General features: G+C 42.3%; 1 protein-coding gene across 16 annotated transcripts in view; it reads right to left on the reverse strand.

The window, feature by feature from the left end:
• Window positions 1–18,849, reverse strand: part of PLAGL1 (PLAG1 like zinc finger 1) — a 105,273-nt gene that overhangs the window by 13,873 nt on the left and 72,551 nt on the right. For 2 of the 16 annotated variants that reach the window (XM_019744477.2, XM_019744487.2), the window contains exons 4-7: window positions 16,030–16,103; window positions 11,727–11,758; window positions 10,777–10,989; window positions 7,307–7,380 (exon numbers count right to left, since the gene is read on the reverse strand). The gene's annotated coding sequence lies outside the window, so the exon portion shown is untranslated. Of the gene's footprint in view, window positions 1–4; window positions 24–7,306; window positions 10,990–11,726; window positions 11,759–11,851; window positions 15,933–16,029; window positions 16,104–18,849 lie in introns of those variants that run through there. The other 14 variants (XM_074333673.1, XM_074333677.1, XM_074333675.1 and 11 more) reach the window with 9 other exon arrangements.

An 18,849-nucleotide genomic window follows, 5' to 3' on the forward strand; every position in this document is an offset into this window, starting at 1 on the left:
TTACCCTTTTTGGCTGTCAGAACACCAGTGACCAGGCCTGCATCCTCCAAGGCAGGAGATTAAAGGAGTCTTCCATGGGAAAGTTGACCATCCCAAAAGAAAAGAGCTAACAAAAAGGACAAATGGCAATCTCAAGGCTTTACCTGCCTTACCCTACAAGGAAGCCTTGTAAACGTGTCTTATCTAAGTGCACAAAGCTTCCATCAGCTTTTAATGGCTCCACTCATAAGTCAGCGAGCAGCAGAGGGTCACCAGAAATTAGAAGAAAGCATCTAATAGGAAAAACTAGCACAGAACAAACTGAAAAAAGCAACTAGGATAAAGAAAAAAAAACGCTATTGAGAGAAGAAAACTTCAGAAACAATTACCATTAATATCCTAGAGAGAGAAAGAAATCCCTAAAAAAACAGGATTTTTTTTTTTTTTTTTTTTTTTTTAAAGAAACAACAGCAAAAAAGGCAGTGGCTAGTGCAAGAGTCCAGGGACAGGCACTCGAGTCAAACTCACTGAGTTAGCATTTGAGAATCTGTATGTGTAATAAACTCCCCTGGTGATCCTTAGGCACCTTTATGTTTGCCAGAGTAGCTTCTTTTGGGGGTATATGCTATTTTTACATGTTTGCTAGTCCTAATGCTCAATGATGATTAATACCATGGAGCAAGCAACCTTTTATAATCCAGCTAATATAACCTAGAGACTAATTAACAGTAAAATCATTCATAAGTTAAATGGTCAAAATATGCACCGTCAAACTAAGAAGCAGGAAAGAGGAGATAATTTTTAAGTTAATGAAACCTTCATCAGATGATAAAAGTACCTATTATCACTGCTTCTTGTTAAATATTTGTACTAGAAGTTGTATACCATACAACAAAGCATTAAAAAGAAACAAAAGATATAAAATTGGAATGGCATAAATTTTTCATTATTTACAGATGACTGTCTACAAAGAAAACTCCAGAGAATCCACAAATAAAATATCAGAATTAGAAAGTATGGCAAGATATTTAGTTATGAAAATCAAAATACAAAATCAACTGTATTTCTGAATGCCAGCAAACAAAAATATAAATTAAAATACCATATACATTACCACAAAACAAAGATATCTAGAAATAAATCTATCCAAAGATATACAAAATATTTATGGAGAAATTATAAAACTATACTGAAAGATATAAAGAAGACCTAAATGAATGGAGAAATATACCATGTTCACGAACAGGGAAATACAAAGAATTATTGTAATATTGTCAGTTCTCTCCATATTTATGTGTTAATTCAATGAAGTTCTAATAAAAATTCAACAGGGTTCTTTGTTGAAACTTGACAAGATCATCCTAAATTTTGTATGAAGAGCAAAATGTCCAAAATAGCCAAGATGTTCCCAGTTCTACTGGATCATTGTCATCATCACACAAACAGACCATGATTTCTCTCAGAAAAGAAAAAGGTGAAAGACAGATAAAAGATTAAAAAAAGAGAGAGAGCTACAGTAATTAAGGCAGTATGATATAGGCACAGGATTAGACAAGTGGAAAATAAAATATGAAGGCATTTCACAGAAGGGGAAACTCAACTAACAAACAAATGAAAATATGTGCAATATTATCCAGGTTAGATTTCTTGGTCCATCATTAAAATGATTTCCCTTGTACTTTCTACTCTGTGGGCCTTGTCTCTTCATTGTACTTGGCTGGCAAAACTCAAATCCTCACTAACCTATTTAATCCCTGACCAACACCACCCTAACCCATTCCTTATGCCCCCATTCCGTGCCGGTTTTTTTTTTTCTTTTTCATGCACTTACACATCTGACATTTTCTGTTTTAGTTCTTAACATCACCCCCACCCACTCAAACACTCTGCAGTGAAACTCAATTTTTAAACCAACCAGACTGGCAAAAATAGAAAGTCAGGCAAAACCAACTAATGAAAAGAGGCGATACATAAGACTGGGGTCACGAACAGGACATGTGCCTCTAAAGATGCCCTTCCTTAGGAATTAACAGATATGATACTATTAAATATGTGAAAAAAGTGAAAATAATTAAACTCAAGGGGGTTAAAGAATACAGTTGTGTCGGGAGTGATCATGTCTTGCTTAGGAGATCAAGAGGGGTGTCATGGAGAAGCCGAAGGTAAAGCTGAGCCTGCAAGTATACCTAGTGTCCAAAGGACAGGGGGTCAGTTTCAGGCCAAGAGAATGGACCAACACGGGGCACGTGAAAAGAAGTGGCTCAGTACGATTGGAATATGAAGCAAATATGGGGACACTGCGGACAAGCAGGCTGAAGAGAGAGACAAAGACCAGTCACAAAAGGTCAGTGATGTACTGCTCCATCCCACTAGGTGGGCTTTTATGTTGTAATACTTACGCAGACTGTCTAACCTACTTAGCGAGGCCATCAGGGAGGTGGGGAGAGAAGCAGAAGTAGGTAGGGAATGCCAACACAACACTGGCTCGATGAGCATGAGAAGCCATGGGAAAGGCATAAGCACAGAAGATCTAGAGGAGCCAAACCACAAGGGGCAAGGACGACTGGTGACCAGGGAGCTGGGCAACCGGAATCCTTCATAAGCAACAGCCTTGTCACTTACAGTAATTATGCAGGGACGTGGAAGATACTGGAGAGTGGCGGGACCTGGGGTAGTGAGAGCAATTTGGCTTTTGCCGTATCTCAGAAGAGATAACAGTGGCCTGGAAAGGAAGAGAGGGCAGGTTGAAATGACACTCTGTAAACAGACCAGTTAGATTAGGACTAAGGTTAGGTTAGAGAAAAGAGGTGACAGTGGTGGCAGACAGGGAAAGGGAGGATGAGTCCCAGATGAAAAATCTGGCAAAACACTGGAGTTAGGAGTTTAGTTTTAGATGCATTGAGTTTAAGGTGCTTAATGGGCACCCAAGGCAGCAAGGAGACCCACAGGGGGGGGGGGGGGGGGCTGAGGTGCTCTCGGAGGCCAAACAGAGCAAACGATACTCTCTGGCTTCAGGGAAGTAGACACCATTGTGAAGCTGGCTTCTATAAGTGACTTCATAAATTACTCTTGAGCTCTACATGGGTGGCCTCAGATGCTGTCAGGAAGCTCACATGATCACCAGGGTCTGTCCTTCCCAGAGTGGCTTGGTGAAACGGGTTGTCCTGGGGCTGAGGAGGAATTTGCTTTCTTTACGGCAGGCTGCAGCTAGACTGAGCCTCCCGTAGGCTACTGCTCTGCATTGTGGGAAAGGGTGGCAGCAGGCTTGTGGGGACATGTAATTCTGAGGCTCCGAGGACAGAAGAAGCCTTCTGCCTCTCAATTCTCCCAGGTCCTTTTGGGTAAGACAGTGTAGTGACAAGTCTATGGTGGTAAAAATGAGCAAAATGAGAATTAAGTTTGCACTAGAAAAACTGGATAAGCTGTTCCAAAATAATTTCTAACTGGTGATAGTATAAAATAAGACCCTAAGAGCTCAAAATCCATGTTTGGTGGCCCGCTCTCCAAAAAGAAGGTAGCCTTTTTACAGGTGGGACCCTTTCTTTGTTATGCTTAGCAAACTGACGATAATACCTAACCTATTTAATAGTCACCCTGGTCTATACGGACGTGGGAAGAGGAAGGTAGGAAGAGAAGAGGTAGAAGCAGGTAGAGAATGCCCACAGAACTCTGTCTCTGCTGGAATGGGAGGAAGCCCTAACTAAGAAGCAATGGAAAAGGCAGACGCCCAGGAACGGGAGCCTCAAAGAGTCACAGAAGACTGAGCGGTCTGTGAGCACCCTAGCCCCCTCCCCTCACCTGGACAGAGTGGATGCCAGGGGCTTGCACAGCTTGGCCGTCCCCAGACAAGGCCAAAGCACTTCCACGGCATAATACCCCTCTGGGAGACAGGAGGGAAGGAAACGTCTTCATAGATTTTTAAATCTTCCACACTTACTCTCCCCACCACATGCACTGTATTTTTAAATACAAACATTTAGGAAGAAATATCAAATGTCTACAAACAAGTGTTTGTAGAGAGGCAAGTGTGAAGTCCAGGATTGGTTCTCCAACTGACGTGGAATGGGCCTTGTTGTAAGAAGACTAGTAAGGAACTCGAGGTAGCACGGTGGGGGTGAGAGGTGGAGAGCCGTCCTGAAATCCAAAGAGCCTCTGGTATTAGAAAATTTTCTAGTCCTTAAAGTCAGTGACGGGGACTATTTCTTTGTGACAGCTGAAAATAGATCCCCCTCCCCCCTCCCAGCAAACCCTCAGCGACTGGCTTTAGGCCCTTTTAGGATAGGCTTCTATAGCTGACAGCCGTGATCTCTTTTCCTGGGACTCTAAGAGTAGGGCACGGAGGAACCAAAACTACCTAATTAGCGACAGAGCCTATTGTCCTAATACGGTCACCATTCTAGGGAAAAGAAAAGCCCGGGTCCTTCCCAGGAAGTGTGTGAGGGTAAAAGCTCAACTGAGAAAAGAAACAAGAAAAGCAGACTGGCCACATTGGTGACGGGAAGCCAGATTCATGAGTTAAACATCTCTTGAAGAAAACTTAAAAACTATATGAGATGTGGGGGAAATGCTCAAGACTTAGGTGGACTGTTTGATCCTAAAACAACAATCTCTCTCAATAAACAGAAAAAGGTCTGAAAGTACAGGTAACAATATTTCAGCAGAGTATCTCTAGGGGGTGGAATCAAAGATGACTTTTGTTTTTCCTTTTGGAATATCTGTACCGTCTAAATTATGATAATAGCAACTTAGGCTGAGTCTAGGAGTGTGCCAGGTGGACACACAGGTGGCGGTGTCTGTCAGGCAGAGAGAACACAGAAAAGCAGAGGCAGGAAGCAGCAGCACAGGGTAATGAGTGCCTGCCTTGGGGCTGCAGTGCGGCTGGCACGCAGGCACACGTGTCAGGGGACAGGAGACTGGCCTGGACAGGAGGCAGTGCCCCGAACACGAACGGTCCCAGGCACCAGGCAATCTGGGCTTATCCTACAGGGAACCAAGAGCCAGCGAAAGTGAGGACGGCTCATCAACAGATCACTTTACACAGGAAAACAGTTACAAGTAATCACTTATCCCTCCCCTACGGATAGCTTCATTACCCTGAGGGCACAGCTGGTTAAAATGTACTGTTTTGAAACTCTAAATGGTTCTTTTTACACAAGGTGAGCCTGAGACCAAATCTGATTACCCAAATGGACACAAATGTAATTGGCAGTTTTACGTGACAATTCCTGCTTGTTTTTTTCCCCCCAGCCTTTTCAATGGATGAGCACCTAGAAATCTCTTTACTATAAACTGTACACAATTAAGAGAGAAAGTGAAATTGCTGCCCCCAGTCCAAGCTCACTCCCTTTCCTCCACAAGTACGCCTGCCCACCTCTGAGGCCACAGGCCTTACTTATTAGACACAATACTACATGATGCTTGAGCGAGAACGTCCTCTTTGCCTTCCCATGTCACCTCCAATAAATTCAAATGATGCAAAGCAAATTGTTCATCCAGAAATACTTAATTTGAAATAGGAAAAGATTTATCACTGGTCCTTTAGGATGACCCCCGTTTTCCCCTTTTTCTTTTGAAGATGATAAAGATTTCATCAGGTTTCCATCTTAAAAGGAAATGACACTAGAGAGACAAGGCAACTTTTCCAAGGTCCCACACTGGCTTCTCTGAAAGGGAGAAAGGAATGTCAAGGAAATGGGGGAGAAAGCTTACAAAGAGAGGACACAAGCAAGCAGGGCCTCCTCTCCTTTTCACCTTAACTCTTTTCTCTCCCCCATTCACAGCTTTACGGCCTTTGTTTGTTTAACAAACCATTACAATTATACCCAGTTCAATGGGAGGAATGCGCACTCTCTAAGGAGCTGTCCTGGCGATCCACATGTGTGGTCCATCCCACAGCCCATCCATAGGCGGCTTCAATGTGCTGCTCTGTGCTCCTGGCGCCCTGGAGGCCGGGCACCTTGCTTACAATAAGCCTCAATTTCCCACCGCTGCATGCTTGCTGCTCCTTCCCAGTAGCCTATAGCGATGTCTCAAGTTGGGCTTCCCTTCCTGCTTGCCTCGCGATTGTCCTGTCCATCCTGCCTGGGCTTGTCCCACTCTGCTCCTCAGACGGACACTGCCTGGTGTGTTAGCTGCCCCCTACCTGTCTTCAGCCCACAGACTTACCACCGAGTACTGGGCAGACACATTCCAGGATCTTACTGGTTATCAGGCCCAGTCTTCTAATGTCAATCACCCAGCAAACAGAAGATACAACTGCAAGATTCTGCGCCCCCCACTCCCACAATTAGAACTGCTTAGTGCCTTGCTCAGTTCCTAGTAGAGATAGACTGGCGTTGGGATAAATTTCAATTTCTTGGCTAATAAATCAAAATATTATTTAGTAACATTATATTTCAAAGGGAACCAAAATAATATTTAGCAAAACAATCAGGTGCTTCAGTGGAGCTCAGAAAGCCCTCTCATGCTATTCTGCCTAATAATTTCCACCTACCAGCCCCGTGAGATGGGCAGAAAGGCATTTTTATCCCCAGCTAGCAGATGAGGAAACCCAGATTCAGAGACTTTAGTTTTCTACCCATGGGCACTGGTGAATAAGATCCTGCAAGTACTGAGCTATACAAAGCCAAGTGCCGGCACACAGTAAGTGCCCTGAAAGTGTCAGCTTCCGTTAATCATTACTGATGACACAACAGTGACCAGAGGCCACACCCAGGTGTTCAGAACTAAGCGGAGTGCTCTTTCCACTTACACCTTGCCTCCCCCTAGCTAAGCTGTCTGCAGAGCAGCAGACTTCAGCAGTAGCTTTTACTACAGTATTTCCAAAGAAAGCCTCAGACCCTGTCGCTGGATTCCCTAGCATACTGGTATGTGAGAAGCATCTTCCTCACGCTTATCAGTCAACATCTTCTGCAGAGGGAGGGCAACCTTTACACATCCTCTATGTGCACAGTTACGAGTGTAGTTAGGGCAGCTTGAACTCTTCTGAACTGACAGAGTTGTCGGCAGAAAATCGCATAGACCTCCAGATTCTACGGTGATGTGGCTGGGGGGCAGCAGAGGACATGAAAAGTTGCGAATTGCATCCTGATTCCCTGAAATGTAGAGTGTACGAATGCTTTTTAAAAAAGAAAATGTTCGAAAATTCTGCTCTGAAATATTTTTGCAGTTTGAGGGGGAAATGTATTTATTCTGCACTAGCACCTTTTTTTGAAGGACCTGGAACCTCCCTCGTGTCCTTGCCTAATATTACTATGTGTTTCCAAGCACTTATTAGTAAACATGCCCAGAGAGATATCATTGTAAATAGGTACCATCACTTGCGTACCTACGCGATGACAGAAAACGTCAGCTTCCAGGTGGTCATGGAGTCCTCTCAGAAGCTTGATTGAGGGTTCAAACCTGTAAGAAAAGATCTTGCACATCTTCAGTGAATGAAACTAGGAAAACATTCCCCCCCACTTCCCCCGCCCCCATTATCCTGCAACTGGAGCTTCACTTCAAAAGCACACAAAGCTGATACGGGGTGTAAAGGAGATTTTCTGCTGCTTTTTCATGAATTTTAATAAATAACAGATCACTTTTAAACTTTGAAATCCTGTATATAATACCTCAGTAGACTGACTACCCTTTAATTTGAAAATACCTCAGCTATATCCCATGGCAAAAGTCTTAAACATTTAGGCCATCTCATATATTTAAAAGGTGTGGTAATATTATGTTGTAACTTAAAAAGATTTTCAATATTTCATATAATCTTGCTCAAGAAGAGCTTTAAGTATTTCTATTATATCCTTTGCCCTACTTGCAACTGGATTAGGAAAAAACCCTGAAATTTTCCCCTGCTTTCTGTAAGTGGGGGGGGGGGGAAGCCCATACAATTGCTTATATAAAATATTCAAAATAGCACTCAGAGGAAATGGAATTTTTTTTAAATCAACAGTATTAGAATACCATAAAACAGGCATGCAAATCTATGCAATAACAGAACCTGAAACAAATTATGAATTGCAGAAAGTGAGCAATAACCAGTTGGCATTCATTCTCAACAAAAGCTTCATATAAAGGTATAGATAGATTTATCAAATGTGCAGGGTGAAAACGCTGAAGGCTCCAAATTGAGTGGACAATTCAGTGGTTACCAAACCTGGCTATGCATTAGGAGACCAGGGAAATCTTTTGTACAGACTGACACAACATCACTGGGGCCCTGGACATTTCTTTTTACACCACATCTTCAGGGCCGAGTCTGCAGCCAGCTGTGCACCACTGATCCTGGGTGAGCAGTGGGAATCCAGTACCTCTGCTCTCCAACTAATTATAAAGCTTGGCTTCTTCCAACTCAGACTATTCCAACCAGTTGATCCTCTTAGGGGAAAAGCTTTTCAGGATTTTCTTACCCAGTACAGAGGTAAATCTATGATGAAACAAAGCCAATTATATCTCACCTAAGTGTTTTTTTCATTTGGTTGCCTGTTTTCTTCTCTTAATTTGATCAAAAAGGCTATGTCCATTTATTTTGCATAAGAACATCCTTTTAAGTTAAAAATGGAAAAATTAAGGCCATTTTAGACAACTAAAACTTTAAAGTAACCCATCCAAATTCAGGAAAAAAAACTGTAGGAACCATCCAGAGAATTTGTTTTAAATGTATTCCTTGCTTTGCATCTATAAAGACTTCACAAATCATCTTCATGGTACACCTCTCTTCTCAAAATACTCAACATCTTTCGTGGCCTCCAAAGGCCTGTAATTCTTTTTTTAAGGGCTTCAGAAAATATTAAAGCAAGAGAGTGAAATTCTTCTGGATGATTCTTCGTTTGCTCCTACCCATCTCACCAACGAACAATACCAATTTATGAATTCTGGAGGCGGGGGCTCTCTCGTGCTTCCCTAGAAAGGGTGCAGATGACATGAAGTGCGCAAACCAAGCAGTGGAGTAGCTCAGCTTCATTGTCAAAATATTCAAATTATCACTAAAAGAAAGCGATTCCTTTCTGAATTCAACAATCATCCTTGGCCTCCGAGGGCTCACACAGGAGCTTATTCTTAAGCCGTTCAATGTAACCAGCACTAGTGAAAGAGGAGAACTCCGGCAGGGAGGAGAGCAAGTCCCTCCACCTCTCCCACCTGCCATCTCAGCGCCAGTGTAATGCTTAAATAGTTAACAAGGCAACAGAGAACCTGAAAGCATGCGTGGCCCTGGGGGAAAATCCTGTGCAGTATAGGACAATTCCTAAAGTGGAGAAGAGGCAGTGAGGAAAAATAACGCATTTAAGTTTCGCAGGATGCAGACTGCTTTTCAGGTCTGAATTGGAATTTCAAAATCAGAGAAAAAGGTTTTGATGCATCGACTATATTAAAAAATGTATATGGAAGGAAAAAATGACCCTGTACCATTCAACATTCCTAAATATAGATCTTTCTGAGCTCTGGAGCAGCAAGAAAAATCACATTTTTTGAGGAATGGGGATTGGCACCCAGCAGGCAGGTTAGATGCAGCTAATTGTTTTAAATAAATGGGAAAATATTTTGGGGGAAATGATCTGTTTCTTCACCAACAACAAAAACTAAAGTTTCATTAATCTGGAGCGTATGATTTCTAGAATGCACTTCTTTGTTGTCCCAATATGTTTTTCTAGGCATGTGCTTCTGGGAACAGCGTTTAAGAACCGTCTTTCTCTGTAAATGAACTGGTTTGGCCGCCTGCTGAGTATTCACTGAAACCAGGGTTGAACAAAGGGATTTCCCTCCAGTTTCAGCTCATTCACCTCTAGCTGCTCCTGCTTTTGCTGAAGTAAATTCTTCAGGCTGACTTTTTTATTTCTAATGATTTGAGTGGGAAAGAACTGGGCAAGACCCAAACACTGGGAATTTTGCCTTGGTATTCAGTGAAAGACTCTCCTAGACTAAAGATGTACAGGTTCGTTTTTGAAAAGCCTCTCAAATAAGTTTTTAAACTTTATTTTCTACAGTCTGTAATTCCGGACGCAAAGGAGCCCAACAAATGTGGTAGATCACGGACACCTAAATCTTATTTCAATGAGGTGGACCACAGGGAACAATGAGATTACACCTCTGAGGTGGAGACCCTAAGTGGGATATTCCTACTTAGAGGGCATGTTGCCAAGGGTCCCTCAAAATGTGAATAGGTTTGTGGGCCTGGCTCCTGGCCCTCTACCTTCTTGCACAATCCCTGGGGGACCTTGTTCCTAACCCAAGGTTTCAAATACTTGAGGCCTCCCAAATATCTATCGTCAATCCTGAACTTTCTTTCAAATTCCAGACACTTTACCTACCTACCTCTAAACTTGAGGTGTCACAGCACCCCTGAATGTCACCTGTGCTGAAGCATGGGCTCCGCATGGCTAACTCCAGACTTGCTGCTTCTCCTCCAGCACTGCTGATTTTGGCTACTGGCACCAATAGTAACGGCTACCATTTATTGGATGCTCAGAGGTGATGGCCATTGTTTTCATCACTTTACTCAATACCCTCAACAACCATAAGTAGGAGGTGTTAACCCCATTTTACTTGCGGGGAAACTGAGGCTTAGAAGGTATGCTAATGCGCCCATGGTCGCACCACCAGCCAGCGGCCCACACTCAGGGATCTGCATCTTGAGTGTGTGATTTCAGAGTCCGTGTGCGTTAACAGGTCCGTCTCCTCACCTTGTCACGTCCCAGCCTCTCCACAGTCAGAAAGTCTGGAGTCATACTAGACTTTTCTCACTGACTGTAAGATCTATGAGCTTATTGTCTCTTAAACCTCTTTGTTTCTCTTAATGTGCATAGTTACCACTGTTTGGGTGATGCTTTGCCGTCATCACGGCCTCCAAACCAGCAGGGCAGGACAGCTCTGGAACGCTAACTTTGTCCTCCCAGCAGTTTTCCTTTCAAGCTCATCTAAAACAGGTGGCAGGGTTTGTAATTCCTTGTATTTTAGCCCAGATGATGGCAGAAGCAGTCTGTCTTCAACATCTAAACCCAATGAGGAGATTCTGCTCAACTTCTGGGACAGGAAAAGGAGAAAGCGGGTAAGAGGGTGAGAAAAGACACTCTCCCCTCCACCCCTCCTGCCCCTGGACCTGGAAAGGAAAAAGGGGGCCCTTGCACAGCTCTGTTCCCCAAGGCAGGGTAGAACCCTTGAGAGCAGAGCTGGGTGGAGTGTCCTCAGGAAGGCCAGACCTGAGCAAGGGATTTCCAGCCTCCACTGGTGGCCTTGAGGCAGAGAGGTGCTGCAGGGCTTCAAGAGACCACTACTGTGATATGCCAAGGGCCAGAGGCAAGTCCCTCACCTACCAGGTGCCATGGAAATCTCCAGGTTCTAGGACATAGTCCATGAGGGAAGGGAAGACACCTGAAAATGACTGTGATGAAATTGCCCTCGAAGCCGCCCAAATCGGGGCTGGAGTGTGAATTCAGATAGTTAGGGGAAATAAAAAGGGGGATACTTCCTGCATACTTGAAGTTGTGGAGTGAGATGCAGATTTGCAGGCTGCCTCAATAAGGTGCTAAGAATCTTTGATTAGTGCACGCCTGTGTTTATATGAAGGAGCTTCAACTGCTAGAACTGGAGCCAGATTACTTTTCAAAAAAGGCAGGCCACCCCACCCCTGTTGCAGAGAGGAGGCGGACTCTGCAAAGGCACTGGTGGCCTGGGGGGGTGGGGGGGGGCACTTGTGTGCTTTAGGACCCTGTGGCAGGTAGAGAAGGAAGGAAACAAGCAGACATTAAGCGTTTACTCACAAGATTAACTCCTCTGATTCCTATGCAAATACCTAGAAAGGGAGAGGCAGACAAAGTTATCTTTAAGGCCTTTATCTTAAACTCCAAATTGCTTAAAAAAACAAAGGAAAAAAATGGAAGTCTACCAGAAAGAGGAAAGAGAGAAGCCACTGCTGCTAGTCTTGAGGTGCAGGACAGCCCTGCTTCCCAAGCCTGGATGTACCTCCCAGACCAGCAACCTGGGACAGGGAGTGGGGTTGTGGATTTCCATAAGATGGAAATGACAGTGCTCTGGAAACGGAGGTGGTTTTGGGGGAGGGGAGTCCCGCCCTAGGAGAAAGGATAGAAAATCTTAATGGGACAAAGTTGTTGATTCACAGATGTTGCTGTAAGGTAGGTACTTGTGGCATCAAGTTCAATAAATGTCTAAGGGGATTCAGACTTTGAGGTCAGTCATGTACTCAAAGCCAATTCCATTTCAGTTCTGTGGCTGAATGTCTGAGACCTTCAGCTGAGGCTTACAAAGACCCTGCTGCAAACTGGAGGATTCTAGGTAAGCCGAGATATAGCAGCCATTATTCAGCGATCAGAACTTTTAGAATAGAGAGCTCAGGCAGGAAGAACGTCAGATGTACAAGAATTAGCAACCAGGAAATCCCATTTTCCTGCCACACAAGCTCCCACTAAGTCTGCCCGGCCTGTAGAACACACGTCCGGGTGGGAGATGGACTTGAGAGAGGAAGAGCTACCGGGGACAATGTACCCTGTTGCAAACGCAGACTGTGCCGAGACAGTGCCCCCACTGCTTTAGTTATTAGGAAGGTGAGTCTCTCGTACGAAATTGAAGAGAACTTGCAGGGAGGGGACACGGAAGTGAGGATGCGTTAAGCAAGTAAGCAGAAAACCAGAGCACCCAGAGCGTGGGGCCACTCTGGTCTCACAGGGGTCTGGCCTGTTGACAGTCGCCTCCCTTCTCACAACAGACAGGTGAGGCCCACAAAGGGAAGAGAGAGGAGGCGGGTAATGAACACCCACACGGCCCCTCCCCAATCTCCACCATCTGACATGAGCAACACGGACAGGACACTATTTTCCAATCTGCGGTACCCCTAAAACTAAGTGGGGAGGAGGTGGGGTGAGGGAGGGTGGGGAGGTATGCCAGAGAATGGAGGACCAGCCCACTCTATTGGCCAACACTCCATTTTCCCGCGGCTTCCTTTAAAACTACTACCAGCCTGGTGAGGAAGAAGCCTGGAGTCAAGTTAGGTCAGTAGAAAGGGATATTTCTACATCCTGGAGACTGAGAGGCACACTGGCTCCTCAGTCTCTCTCTGTTTGCAGACGGGCTCTCCTTCATCCTCATCACAATGCTGCTGTCACAGTGATTCTTCTAACATGCAAATATGCTCCTGTCACTTGGCTGTTTGGAATTCTTCAATGGTCCCATGAGTTTCTGTCAACTGCAACCAAGAGTCCTGACTAATAAGAATCACTGAAAGTTTTTAATCAGGAGAGCAATATGCTCGGGCTTTTGTTACAGAAAGAGACCTCAGACAGCAGACATACAGATTATGCTCCTGGATTTATCCATTATATACATTAAAATCAGTAAAATGCTAATTCCCTTGGAAAAACCCTCACAAAAAAACAAACAAAAAAGAGGTGCACAAAAAAGAACAAATGCAATAACTGAACACTGAAGTTTCTCTACAAAACTCTTTGCAGAGAGTTCTAAATCTTCCCTGAATTGGCCCTAACAACAGTCTTGCACACTCTGAGTTGAATATACTCAAACGAGAACCATTTTAGGGCAAATGAGAACCATTTTAGGGAAACAATATGAAATGATCATCTTAATGGGGTTCTAATTTACACGTTGGTTGTGTGTGTGTCTGTTTTATGCATCACTTTTAATCCCTATGCTCAAACAAAAAGGAAAACATTACCTTCGTAAATGCTACACAATGGATCAATTAGGTTATTCCTCCAAATAAAGTACACTTTGTTGTAATATAAACATACATAACTCCTACCGGTATTTTAAACACACTGAGAAATGTGCTTTACTAATTTTAACAGTAATATTTAACACTCTCTTATCTTATGACCCCCAGTTGCCTTCATTTTAACTTATTTGTTCAGGGAGTCAGGAAGTCAAGAAATTGTAATGATATTTCTTAGTAACCTGTCTTACTTAAAAGTGGTAAGATAATGTGTTTTATTCTCCTTTACTCCATTATGTGAGAAGCATACTCTATTTAACACCCACTAGGTTATGCTCCTATAGTTAGTTTAAAAACGACAGTAGTCTGCTAAATACAGGTAGGTATACCTTGAAGATACTGCAGGTCAAGTTCCAGACCATTGCAATAAAGCGAGTCGTAATCTTTTTGCTGGTGGAGGGATCTTGCCTTCACTTCGTAAAAAATGCAACATCTATGAAGCAACACTAAGCGAAGTGCAGTAGGTACAATCTAAGCAGGAGGGGGTGGCAGAGTAGAAAGAGCCCTGGCTTTGGTGTCCTATGGCTCTAGGTCTGAAAACTGGCTCTGCTATTTGCCGGGTAACTAGAGGCAAGTTCCCTAATTTCTCTTTATGGTGACATCTCTCCACCTTGCAGAGCTGTTAAAAAGATTCTACCTTATATATCTACCAATAGAGGCACAACGACTGGTGCAGAGTCTAAGGTATATGTACAAAGTAGACATGGCCTGTTAATAAGTATTAAGAACGATTTTACACACAGGGTAAGTTCACAATTAGAAAACATTAAGAATATTCTTCAGAATACAATTATAACAGAAAAAGTATAAATTACTGATTCACTTCAATAATCTTCTCTAATTCAGATCATCACAATATATAATTCCATTTCCTGACATGTACTTGTAAAAGAAATTTGTAATTATTTTCACCATGTTTCAAGGATTTGTATGTCATATATTTGAAAGATTTCTAAATTATTATGCAGTATAATATTATTAGTTGTACTTTTAATGGCAATACCACATTTAACTAGAGAAAACAATCACAAAAGGGACTGGCGTGAATTGGTCTTACCTGCATCATAAAGTTATTCAAATAATATGCAGAAGAGATTTGGGCATTTTCAGATTTTGCTAGAATTTTCCTTTTGGATATGTTGGTGGGGAAGGGGACTAGTTTCAATTAGAATCATTTGGAGAACAGGAATTTAAACAAACACATCTAGTATTCTCTTCACTTTGGCCTTCCACCTGGGGCAGCTGTGGATAGTCTTTCTAGAAGCCAGCCCCAAGAGCAAAATAAATTTGGAAGTGGTTTATCTAGTGAGACATTTGGAAAAAAACAATTCAAGCATAAGATGAAATGTAAGAAAGCTTCCAAAGAACACTGAAATTAAAAAAAAAAAAAATATGGCATATTACAGTCAAGGACATTTTGTAAAAAAATGTGTGGAGAGAGGCCAAGCATTATGGTTAAGCAACACTGTCAGCACGAAAGCTGCAAAATGCGGGGAGGCCTGCTTTAGGGTGAAGAAGGCAATGGGCTTCAACAGAGACCTAATGCATGTTCTGGGGGAAAACAACCAAAATGCTGAATATGAAATTTAAGGCTGGAATTACTATTTTGAAATAGGCGTTTAGAACAAATCGTAATCTCAGATGTATGGTGGAGAACGATAAGAATAAAAATTTCTGATAAGTACTGTGGATCCTGCCAACCATGAGTTCCCTCAAATAAACACTAGATTTAGGGGCACTTATTTCATAATACTTATTTCGTAACTTTAAGAAATTTGGACAGAACATATGCAAATTGAGAATCACCTCATGTTATGATTTTAGGAGCATAATTTAGAGACTTAGAATCATATTAAATGTGATTCTCAATGGAGGGTAAGGGCTCCAATTTTTTCCTGTTTGTATTTGTTTGTTTTTAAGATAAAACAATTTTAAAACATCTTTTTAAAATGTAAAGGAGGGAGATAACAAAGTTTCTAGTAAGTCATGGTAAGTAAGTCAATTGTACAAAACCCCTTACTTCTAAATTAATGTGAATATCAAAGACAGTTCTTAGCATGTTCTCTTGATTTTTCTAAAGAGTGAAAAATGGGTTTTCATATCCCCCAACCCTATTTTTCCCTGGAGGCCTGAAGTTCCTCAAATGCAAATTCTCTGAGAGCAAGTGTTTTCTGGAATGCCACACTCTTTGCGGGGAAAGAGGCAGAAGGCTGTGGTGTTCACTCTGTAAGGCGGAGAGAGGCAAACACAGACTCACCACTGACCACGGGAGAGCAGACTGGGCAGAAGTCAGACAGACGGTCTAGCAGAGACATACTTACCTTTCTAAGTTGGAGGTACAGAGGAGTTTTAGATGTGACATGAAACAGAGGCCACATCAGACGTGAGAGCAATCCTAGAGAGGAAAAAAATCAAAACGTTAAAAAACAGCCATTGAGAAAAACCACATTGGTACCGTGTAAGTAGACATTTATATACAGAATATGAGTTCAGGAAAGCCAGGATCAAAAGTTACTCTCCGTCAACATGCCATAGTGGCATATTCCAACATTCCAAAGGCACACCTTTAAGTTCTTAAAGGATTTTCAGTTTAGAGGGAGTACAGCGATGTGATTAAGAGCAGGAGGGGCTGTGGGGCCAGAACACCTCGAGTCTAATCCAGGAGCCACCTGGAGCCACTTAGAAACCTCATGCAATCTGTTTAATCTCTCTCTGCCTCAGCTTCCTCGACTGTAAAATGGAGATAGTAAACGTACCCACAGCACAAGAGCCTTTTGAGAATTAAATGAGCTAATGTGAGGAACGTACTTAACATGGTGCCTGATAAGCAAGGAGCACGCGTATATTTGCAATTATTGTCCAGAGACCCCAATTCAAGTGAAAATGCCTCACAGCCTCAGGCAGAAATCAGATGATGGACCTTTTTTTAAAAAGTGTCACTAAGAACATTATCTCTTGAGAAAAGGAAACACGTGCCTGAGCAGGGCTGAGGGTGAAGTGGGAATGAGGGGAGGAGGATTCGAAGGCGCAAGGAAAGGCCACTAAAAGGCCCCAAAACAGAAAAAGAAAAACAAACGAAAAAGCCCAAAAAGCAAGAACACCTTTGCTTACCTCCATTTCCCCCACCTCCTCAAAAACAAGGCTACCACTAAAAGGAGAAGCCTAGAGGGCAGAACTTATTGACAGTAAGCACACCCAGTAAAGGTAATGTGCAATGAGTCTATATTTCAGAATAGTCTTTCTTACAATTCAGTCTAATCCATAAGGAGGATGTCCCCCTTTCAGTGACTAGATAAGCCTCCCCTGGGGGTTGCTTTATGTGCTCAGTCTGGATGGACAGGAAGCCTTCAAAGGAGGGAAGTATCTGGTATCTTTCTACTGGATAGTTTGTTTATGGAAAAAAACATGCACATAAATACAGAGACCTAATATATGTTGATCTCTAAATCTATTTATTTTGAGGGCTTGACTCTTAAATTCTTCACGGCTATTACAGCAGTCTTATCAGTCCTGAGAAAAAGTCTCTTTGATGGAAGACCATGTAGTTGAAATTATCTGATTCTGTAAACATAGCAAGAACACAGTTTTTACCTGCAGTCACTTCCTTGGCTTGTGTGTAATTCTTTCTATCAATGCAGACAAAGATATGCCTCACCTCTAACAGCTGAAACATCAAATGGAAAAGTGTGGTTTGATTTCTTTTCCTTCCACCCTCTGCCCCTCCCGACTTTGGTATGATGTCACATGAAATTACTTCCAGAAAACTGGAAGGACTGAGCAGCCAAGTTATAAAACCTAAGTGCTATGCTTATTGCTTTCTTATCTACAACTTAATACTGATGGGGGCAAGAGTCTATCAATGATCAAGGCCATAGTAATTTTCCTGTTTTGTGAGGAATCTGAAATCTCCGGAGAATCACAACCTGCTGAATCCCGTTTGTATGAGCCATGCAAACCCCCATTCCTCCACAAGACTGCTACCGCAACTCACAGATTTGTAAACCTGTATTTTAAATTTCATCCCTATCTTTAATCAAAACAGAAACCAGATTTCTTTAAAACTAATCTTGTGGTAAAAATAACATGGAGAGTAAAATATTAGCAAGTTCCTGTACTTGTGTGCTTACTTACCTTCCCCCCTCCACATTTTCTAAAATTTTCCATTATAATTTTAAGATGTTATTTTCCCAAAGAATGTTGACAACTATTTCCCACTTAAAGTTCTGGTTTAAAAAGAAATAGGTTTTAACTTGAGAATAGCTCAGTAACTGGGCTTGGCCTGGGGTCCGTCCTGTGAAATCACAGTAGATGGTGCTTTAGAATCAGAATTGCCCTTATACTTTTCACTGAGAAGTGAAGGTGTTTGTTTGCTTCCTTTGATAAGGGGTTCAGCACATACAGAGGTGGTAAATCTGGTTAAAGAAATTGTCAAAGGATGTTTTCTTTTGCGTTAATATTACATTATAGAATTAAATCATGTGAAAGGGGAGCTTTATCCATCTCAATCACTAAATCTGGTTAAGTGAAAGTCTACAAAACTCTAAATTAAAAGCTTTTTCATCTTCTTACTGAAAATATCTAAAGACTGTGTTAAGATTTATTTTTAGGAAGGAATATTAGAGAGGAGACCTTGGCTTTGAAAAGGACAATGCCATGCACTTTTATGCCTCCCGATCAGAGGCTGATGGACTGCCCTGCAAAGTTGCCAAATCAAAAAAAAACAACAAAAAAACCCCACAAAAAAACAAAAAACAACAACAACAAAAAACCTGTTTAATAATTCTCCATAAAGGAAAGATTGTTGTTGTTTTTTAAAGCTATGGTACCAATCAGGTAACAATAGATCAATCAGGTTTTCCTAAAATGGGGTATTTGCCGTTGAAGCCTGGATAAGTAATTACATTCACAGTAACGTACAGGGAGCTATCAATCCCCATTCATTCAGCACCCATTCACTTAGCCAAAAGCTTTTTTGGGCTTGGACATATAAAAATGAATACGACACAGCTGCTTTACTTCCAACTAAAAGAATACACCTAAACAAAGATCTTCGGGGCAATGTGTTAAGTGGTGTAATAGAGGTGTGCACAAAGGGCTGGAGGCCGAAGGAAGAAGCCATAAATTCTTTCTGGGAAATCAAG

This window comes from Rhinolophus sinicus, linkage group LG05 (genome assembly GCF_036562045.2).
Source record: "Rhinolophus sinicus isolate RSC01 linkage group LG05, ASM3656204v1, whole genome shotgun sequence".
Classification (NCBI taxonomy): domain Eukaryota; kingdom Metazoa; phylum Chordata; class Mammalia; order Chiroptera; family Rhinolophidae; genus Rhinolophus; species Rhinolophus sinicus.